The 9,302-nt window shown below is 38.3% G+C and overlaps 1 non-coding gene across 1 annotated transcript; it reads right to left on the bottom strand.

The window, feature by feature from the left end:
* Positions 1-6,794: 6,794 nt before the first annotated feature.
* On the bottom strand, positions 6,795-6,901 carry LOC117281979 (small nucleolar RNA R71). The gene has a single exon (XR_004512614.1). It is a non-coding gene; the product is annotated as a small nucleolar RNA R71 (small nucleolar RNA).
* Between the last annotated feature and the right edge of the window lie 2,401 nt (positions 6,902-9,302).

Raw genomic sequence — 9,302 nt, forward strand, 5'->3', positions numbered from 1 at the left:
CCTCAGGTGTGTTTCAGATGGACTACTGGCCATTTTTTCATGTTTTGGAATTGCTGGTTTTTCTGATGTCTGCAGTTCATCGCGTTCGTGGAAGTACGCATGCGATCGCGAAGGGTTAATTGGGAGTCACATGCTTTGGTCATCGCGTTTGCGTAGCTGTGGTCGCGTTCGCATAGAAATGAAGGGTTGAGTTCATCGCGTTCGCGTAGAGTGAGGAATGGATGGGGCAGCCAGGTGTTTGCCTTCCGCATTTGCGAGTCGACCCCCACATTTGCAAAGGTTGCTGGAGACTATGAGTTGCGTTCGCAGAGAAAGTTTTTGGCAGCTTGTGATTTTGTTTTGTTCTGCAATCGCGAATAGGAATACCTAGGCAGAACTATAAAGTATTCTATTTTGAGGGTTTTTGTTATTTTATAACTTTTTGAGTTAGAGAGCTCGGATTTGGGCGATTTTGGAGGGGATTTTCCCGTTTTGGATTGGGGTAATTATTTTTGACCCGTATTTAATTATATTTCATGATTCTATCTTTATTTTTATTATTAAATTAGTGATTTGAATTGGAGAAATTGGGGATTTATGTAAAAACTTTCTAAAACACAAAAATGATGATTTGAAGGCTGATTTAAGGTCGGAATTTGATGATTTTAGTATGGTTGGACTCGTATCAGAATGGGTGTTCGGATTTTATGAGTTATGTCGGGTTCCAAGGTACGAGTCTAGGGTTGACTTTTTGGGTTGACCTTTTGGTTTTCATTAAAGATTGGAGCTTTATTATCCGGAATTGTTTCCTATGGCTTTTATTTATGATATCAAGTTATTTTTTCTAGATTCGAGCTATCCCAAGGTTGTTTCACACGGAGAGGTCTATTTAGAGTATTGATTAGCTTCTTTGATGTAAGTATCTTGCTTAACTTTGTGTGGGGGAACTACCCCTTAGGATTTGGGTTGATTGTATTATCTGAATTATGTGAAAGACTTGTATGCGGGGTGACGAGTGTGTACTCAGGCTTATATGTAAAAATTGACCGGTTTAGACTCTTAGTCTACTTTTATGTATTTATTTAAGTTGTTAGCACACATTATATCTTTTACTTGTAAGTTTACTCTTCTATGCTTTATTTGAAGTTATTACCTCTTTTATTGTAATGTGACCTCCTTTATTATTGAGTTATTCTTAATTGAAATTGTTGTTACATGATATCCTTTCATTGTCGGGTTATTCTCTTGCATTTAGACGTAGTTTCTAGTTCATGCCATCTTTTTCATTGTTATCATATGTCTTACATTAGAATTCAAAGTTTCCATTCCATGGAAATAGCAATTAATTAAAGTCGAAGTTATTGAAAGTCATTAACCTATTTTAGTTGAAGTTGTCGTTTAATGGAGTATTGTTCATTGTTGAGTTATTCCCCTCCCCCCCCTCCCTTTATTTTGTTGCTATTGAGATTGTTGTACACATTGTTATTGAGACGTGGGCTACGTATTATGGTGATATTAGTATTTTTGTTTTGGAAAGGGTTGTGGCCTATGGGCACTTGTGGTACGAGTTGATATGTCGTGTTGTTGTGATGTTATCACATGTGATTTGTTTTGTGGATTGATTGTGGTTATGTGGAGTATAAGAGTGGTATCTCACTGTTGTGGATTGTGCGGAGTGATACAGGTGGCTATTGATATAATGTCTGGGCAGAGTGATACGGGTGGCTATTGTGTTATTATTTGGGCGGAGCGATAAAGGTGGCTATTATGACGTTGTCAATACGAAGAGATAAGGGTGGCAATGTCAAGAATGATATGTGATGGCCTAGTGGCATAATGTTGATGATAATCGTGTGATGGTATGATTTTCCTTGTTTATGTCATGCACCTTACGTGACTTGTTGTGTTGTTTCCAATGAGCTACTCTATGTCTTTGATATTACTTGTTGATTTGGGCTGTAATAGTACATTCGAACAAGCATACACCGTAGCATACCGTTTACACCGGTTCAAGAGTATGAAACTTGACATTCATTGATCATGTCCATGTATTCTTGTATTATCTGCTTCCATTATGATAGTGAGCCAGTGACCATGCCGGGCGGATTGTTGTATTAATCATGTGATCATGCCGGGCGGATTGAGATATTGGCACGTGAGTTGTCTGTGCGGTTGTGATTAATGATGTGGGCACGAGGTGTCACGAGTACATGATTTGTGATTTGGGACTCGTGATTTGTGATTTTGAGATGAGGTATCTCGGAATAATTTTTTGTTGTGAAACTTGTGATGGAATGGCTTGATTATTCGGATGTCACTTGTTTACCTTATTTGGTTTCACTGGTACTTTAACGGTGTTCTGTTTACGTTACTCTTTTTATCACATGCTTATTCCTTGTTGCCATTTACTAGTTCTTGCTTCCATTATTAGCTTTATAATTATATACTACACAGGTTATTATGACTAGTAGGTATCTTGACTTGTACCTCGTTCTACTACACCGATGTTAGTCTTGATACTTACTGGGTACCGACCGTGGTGTACTCATACTACACTTCTACATATTTTTGTGCAGATTCAGGTATTGGAGATAACGGACTCAAGCATGGTTAGCTTCTTGATCGCGAGGATTCAAGGTAGAGTTGCTTGGTCGCCACAGTCTCTTGGAGTCCTTTTCCTTTTGATTGTGCTGTTAATTCGTTATCCGAACAATATTGTATTTTGAGTTATTCCTATGTACTCATTTAGAGTTTGTGACTCTGTGTAGGTTTGTTTCACTTTATTTCGATATTTATATTAAACTCTGCTTTAAAATATTATTGTTAAACTGGCTTAACTATTGTAAGTAATCAGCTTACCTAGTCTTAGAGACCAGGTGTCATCACGATGCCTAAGGTGAAATTTCCGGTTATGACACACATCCCAAGAAATAGTATGGTTGTCCAAACACAATCGTACAACTGCCATAAGAATACACAGACCAGCCGTATCTTAAAATTGAAAGCACGCCTGACCTGAACACTAACATAAGCTACTCATATCAAAACAGTAACAACAATGGTCACCCCACACTTAAAATACTTAGAACAATTCAGACAATATGCACTAAGAAATTCAGGGGAAAAAACTCGTGGGTGTTAAGAATTTCCAAAAGATTACGCTAAAACGCACATATAATATATACCATGAACATGCTCAACCATCATCAAACTGAGCTTGTACTCATAATAAAAAAATTTGCATAAAAAATTATCCACAATATACATCATAAAATTATATAGTATGAGATCGATCAATATTCAAGCAACTATTCCAACACTTTCAATCACACCTCAAGGCAATATTGCTTGTTCTTAATTCAATGCCACCCCAACAATGGTCAAATGCTGCCTCAACTCATTCTCCAACACTAAATAAACCTCACCCCGAAATTAATTCACTCATGCAGAACGTAGGTGTCATGACTCTATAATCCCATCTTTAGGATAGTGATGGCACCTAGTACCTAGGACTATGTAAGCCTATCACATAGAAAGATCAACAGAACCAACACCAACTTAAATAATAACAAAAGAAGAAAAAGTGGTTTAACATAACCAAAAGCAAAAATACATAAATTACATAAATCCCATAACCGGTGCTACCGAGTCATAAGCTCTACAGAGAGTAAATGCGAAATCACAAATACAACAATGTTTGAAAATACAATAAATAATAGTAAGAAAATTAGCAGAAGGTGACTCCGAGGCCTGCAAGAATAATGGTAAGTATACCTTCAAGTCTCCACAGCAATCTCAAATCTGCTCACTAACGACCGACATGCTCAGAGGTATCTAGACCTGCACAAAAATGTGCAGAATTGTAGTATGAGTGCACTATAATTGGTACCCAGTAAGTATCAAGAATGACCTCAGTGGAGTAGTGACGAGGTTCAAGTCGAGACACTCACTAGACAATAAAACCTGTGCAGAATATCAATATAAAGCTTATAACGGAAAGCAAAATTAATAAATTGTGACATAGAGTAAACATTTGATAAAATAGCAAAATAACCAAAACACAGTTTAAATACAAGTGAAATCAATTAAGGAAAGCAATGACAATTGAAATCATCAAGCCGTTTCAATACAAAGTTTACAACAAGAATCACCCAGAGGTACCACACCTCATAATCACAAATCATGAATCACAAGTCCCCCTTTTGATGCCGTGTGAGCTTTACATTTTTAAAATATTTTTTCCGAAATAGCTTCACGCGCATAAGCCCCCTTTTGATGCCGTGTGAGCTTTACATTTTTAAAATATTTTTTCCGAAATAGCTTCACGCGCATAAGCCCCCTTATCCCGCCGTGTGTGCTTCGCTATAAAGTATTTTTCCTTACTAGCAACACATGCATAAGCCCGCTTATCTCACCACATGCGCATCAATATACACACCACCCTTATTCAGGAGCATGCGCATCTCAATCAAAACACAATAATAAAAATCATCCGCACCTCACATACACATGTGCCACAACATCACCACAATAACAGTACCAATGTCACAGCAAGATATAGCCCACGACTCAATAACAGTGTACAAGAATCATAACCATAATATAAGGGTGCGGGGAGTGAACAATAAAATAAAAGCATGTTTCATTTAACAAACAACTCCAAATAAGGCATACTAATAGCTTAAGGTCTAATCCGATCACAACCAACACATACACCCGTGTACACACTTGTCACCTTATGTACATGTCGTTTCACATAGTACAAATAATGCAAAATAGACTAAATCCTAAGAAAAATTTCCCCCACACAATGTTAAATAAGATACTTACCTCAATCAAGCTAAATCAATCCTCTAATAAGCCTTTCCCGCGTGAATCAACCTCCAGACAGCTCAAATCTAGTCAAAATAACTTAATATCATAAATAAAAGCCATATGAAACGATTCCGAATAATAAAGCTTCGATCTTTAACAAAAATCCAAAAGTCAATCTCGGGCCCGCACCTGTGCAATTTTCCCAGAGCTATTTTCCTGTTTCGGCTAAGAAAGGGTGGTTTCGTCCTGGCCCGACCATACTTGCTATAAATACATGGAAAACATTATTATCTAGGCTTTTGACATACTTTTGTCCTAAGGAGGAGTTGGAAGAATACAAGCACAAGGATTTCATCATTCCTTCCTCACTCAAGACCCGAGTATGGATCAAATCTATGTATTCCTATACTTTAATTATATTTGTGATAAATTTCTCCATGTATATGGAGTAGTTCCCTTTAGGATCTTATGGATTTGGTATATTGCTAATTGTTTATGGATTATAACTTTAATTTTATGTATTGAATTGTTTTGGAGGATTTAATTATTGCATCTATATTCACTAGTTCATGTAATCGAGAGAGGCATAACTTGTGATATCTTTGCATTATATTATTGGTTGAGTTCATAGGTTCTACTAAATAATCAAAAGAGGCTAGTTGAATCATTGATTAAACCTAGTTAGGAGAATAATCAAAAGAGGTTTTCCTAAGGACCAATCCACTACTCATTCTCGCATATCTTCACAGTGCTTAATTTCGTTCATCTTGTGAGGTTGAGACTTAATCGAGAGAGGAGTTTCTACTGAACGTTTGAACTAATAATTGAGTGAATTCGAGAAACTCCCTTGAACATTAGAAGTGAATTATCTAGAGTTAGATCCCAAACAATTATCTTACACCTATCCGGTCAAAACCCTCTCTTCTCCGCCTAATAACCTTATTTGCTTATTCCTTGTCTCGATAGTCACTAGTCAATAGCTTTCGATTTTGAGTTAATTTTAAGTAGTAATCATATAAATCTCAATTGTTGATCCTCCTGGATAGCAATCAAGATAGAAACTACAAGAATAATGTTTAAATCCAGTCCCTATGGATACGATATTATACTATACTATCTTTGATTAGCGAACATAATTTAAGTGTGTGTTTTGCGCTCGTCAAATTTTGGCGCCATTACCGGGGATTGGCAATCAATAGTGTTTGAAATAGTGTGTAGTGCTAATTCAAGATTTTTTTTCCTTTTATTATTTTTTTGGTCTTGTTACGTTTGGTGTTCTTTGATTGTGCACAGGTTACAAGTTAAGAGTGGTGCATGACTCAAGCTTCTGCGAAAGAAGTGCTACCATACAAGCCAGAGATAGAAAAACAACTGCTACAGCTGAGGAAGGAAAGAAATCTCACTGGGACATTGGAAAAGGTTGGGCAATCCTCAACCAAAGAAACTATGGCCAGAAACGGTGATGAAGAGGTAGATTTGGCTGCAATTGAGGCAACCCAACAACGAGAAAAAGTTGTGCGAGATGCTGAGGAAGCAGCTATTAGAGCTGCACAGGTTGTCTATGAAGAAGAGAGGGGTCAGAGAATTAATCAACATCAACCCTTGGTTGCAGACCAGTTCGAAAATATAGCTCCCGTACCTGGGAGACCACTCGACGACTATGCTAGACCGGTCTACAATCAAGGATTATCAAGTGTTAGACCACCTCCAATTGTAGCCAACAATTTCGAGTTGAAGCTAGGGTTGCTTCAAACCATTCAGAACTGTTATGTCTTTAGAGGGAAGATGAATGAAGATGCAAACACATATCTAATGGACTTTGAGGAGATTATCATCACCTTTCAATGCAATGGGGTGTCACAAGATGCAGTGTACTTAAGGGCATTTCACTTAAAGATGATGTGAATCAGTTTAGAAGCTCGCCCACGGGATCGATTAGAACATGGGATGAGATGACCAAAATATTTCTTGATAAATATTTTTCCTCAGCTAATACAGACAAGTTTAGACGAGAAATCCATAACTTTGCCCTGAAAGAGAATGAAATTATTTTTGAAGCATGGGAGAGATTTAAGGAGATAGTGAAAAGGTGTCAACATAGCGGAATTGAAATCTAGATGCAACTCCAGGATTTTTGGGAAGGATTGACACCAGACTCGCGTAGAACATTGAGAAATGCAGTTGGAGGCCCTTGGATGAAGAAGACTCCAGAGGAGATAGTTACAATTCTTGATGAGTTATCTGAAGATGCTAATCAGTGGCCTGCTGAGAGTGCTGAAAGAAGAAGATCAACTGGTGTTCACCAAGTTGATGCTAACACATCTGTGCAGGTACAACGCTATGTTATGGCTAAATAAATACGGAAGTTAACCTTAGCCACGATACAAAGTGAGCCTCATGCAGCTTGTGATATATATGGAAGAGGACAACCTACTCATGAGTGTCAAGCCTCAACTGAGGAAGTGAATGTTGTGGGAAATTATAATTTAAATGCAATGGGTCAGAAGCACCCCAATTTTTCATGGAGTTTACCTGGGGGTACCGCAAATGCATGGCAACAAAACAATCCCAGATTCTAGGGACAAGGAGCTCTTAGTTTTATGAATCAACAGAGGTCGCAGTTTCAGCCTCAATGGCCCAATCAGCCTGGTCTCGAAGATCTAGTGAATGCCTTCATTGTGAAAATTGATGAAAGATTTGAAGTACAAGGGGCAGCAATTCAAAATTTAGAGAAGCAAGTGGGACAAATTGCAATGATATTATCTGAGAGGGTTCCAGGAACTCTTCCTACTAATATTGAAAGAAATCCTAAGGAAATAGTGAATGGTGTAACTTTGAGAAGTAGGCAAGTATTGAAAGAGCTCACCCCATTCCAAAAAGATGTGAGACTTGAAAAAGAAAGTGGGGAGCAGCTGAAAAGTGATGTGGATAAGAAGAAGAAAGGCCGGACGAAAGCTGTGAATAAATAAGAAGGAAGAAAATACGATAAGGGAAGAACCAGAGGAGAGCAAGCATGTGCGTGCTCTACCTTTCCCCCAAAAGCTAAGTAGAGAAAAGCTGGACAAGTAGTTTGAGAGATTTCTGGATGTGCTAAAACAGGCTCATGTAAACTTACCATTCATAGAAGTTCCCTCACAAATGCCTGCTTATGCTAAGTTCTTAAAAGAGATCCTTACAAAGAAGAGGAAAATTGAGGAGACCTCAGTGATCAAGCGCACAGAGCATTGCAGCGCGATATTGCAAAATAAACTCCCACAAAAGTGTGGAGATCCATGGAGTTTTACTATACCTTGCTCTTTAGGAACTATTAATTTTGATAAATCCTTATATGATTCTGGTGCCTCCATTAATATAATTCCTCTATCTATCTATAGTAAACTGGAGTAGGAGATTGGAGAGATAAGGTTTGCACCCATATCTTTGTAGCTGGCAGACCAAACGACTATAACACCCAAGGGGATAGTGGAAGATGTGTTAGTTCGGGTGGATAAGTTCGTATTTCCTGTGGATTTTATAGTGGTAAATATGGAGAAGAACAAGAAGGTCCCTCTCATCCTAGGAAGACCATTCTTAGCGACGGGAAGAGCTATATTAGATATACAATAGAGAAAACTCATGCTTAGAGTAGGTAAGGAGACTGTGACTTTTAAAATGGATATAGCAAAGGGGAAGGAAAAAGACAAACCAGCTGCGAGTGTTGAGTGTAAAGTAAAGGGCTTGAAAGAGAAGGCTGCAGTGAGCAAGAAAGATAAGTGTGGGGTGTACCCTACGAAGGCCGAGAAGAAGCAATCTGCATGGATGTGTGAATTAGTTCGGACGTGAGGAATGGAGCCCAACTTCGACTTAGACCCCGACTATATATTCAGGAAAGTTTACTTTACCTTATGCTTTTTAATTGTGTGCCTTGGGGACATGCCACAATTTAAAGTATGGGGTGGGGGATATGTGTAAGTATGTATGTATATATTATGAATAATTAAAAAAATTGAGAGTAGAATAAGAGAAAGGGTAGGGGTTCGGAACTGGGCAAAACATTAGCGAACAAAATCAGACCTAGGTTAGAAACATGAAGGTTGAAACCCTAGGTCGCCGGATTTTGGTGGTCGACGGCTGGTGGGGTTAAGGGGGTTGCGATCAGAAAAAGAAGAAAAGAAAAAAAAAATAGAAGGAACAGTGAACGGTAAGAGACAAAAAAGAAGAGAAAAGGGAAAGGAGAAGAAGAGTGGGGAGGAGAACCTTACCTGGTCGCCAACGTGAAGGGGGTGGCAGCGGTGGAGGGGTAGTAGCAAAGGGATTTAGGGGCTGCTAGGTTATAGAGGGAAAACACACACACATACGGAAAAAGACCAGGTAAGTAATGTTTATACACTTAACCCAACCCGACAGGTGAGCCAAACAGTATAAGTTACAACTATAACTAGATATCATCATCAATAATAATAAAGAAGATTGTGAAAATCAATATAATTATCCCAATGTCACGACCCAAACTCTCCCTCCGTGAATCG

The sequence above is a fragment of the Nicotiana tomentosiformis genome, chromosome 5 (assembly GCF_000390325.3).
Source record: "Nicotiana tomentosiformis chromosome 5, ASM39032v3, whole genome shotgun sequence".
Taxonomy (NCBI): domain Eukaryota; kingdom Viridiplantae; phylum Streptophyta; class Magnoliopsida; order Solanales; family Solanaceae; genus Nicotiana; species Nicotiana tomentosiformis.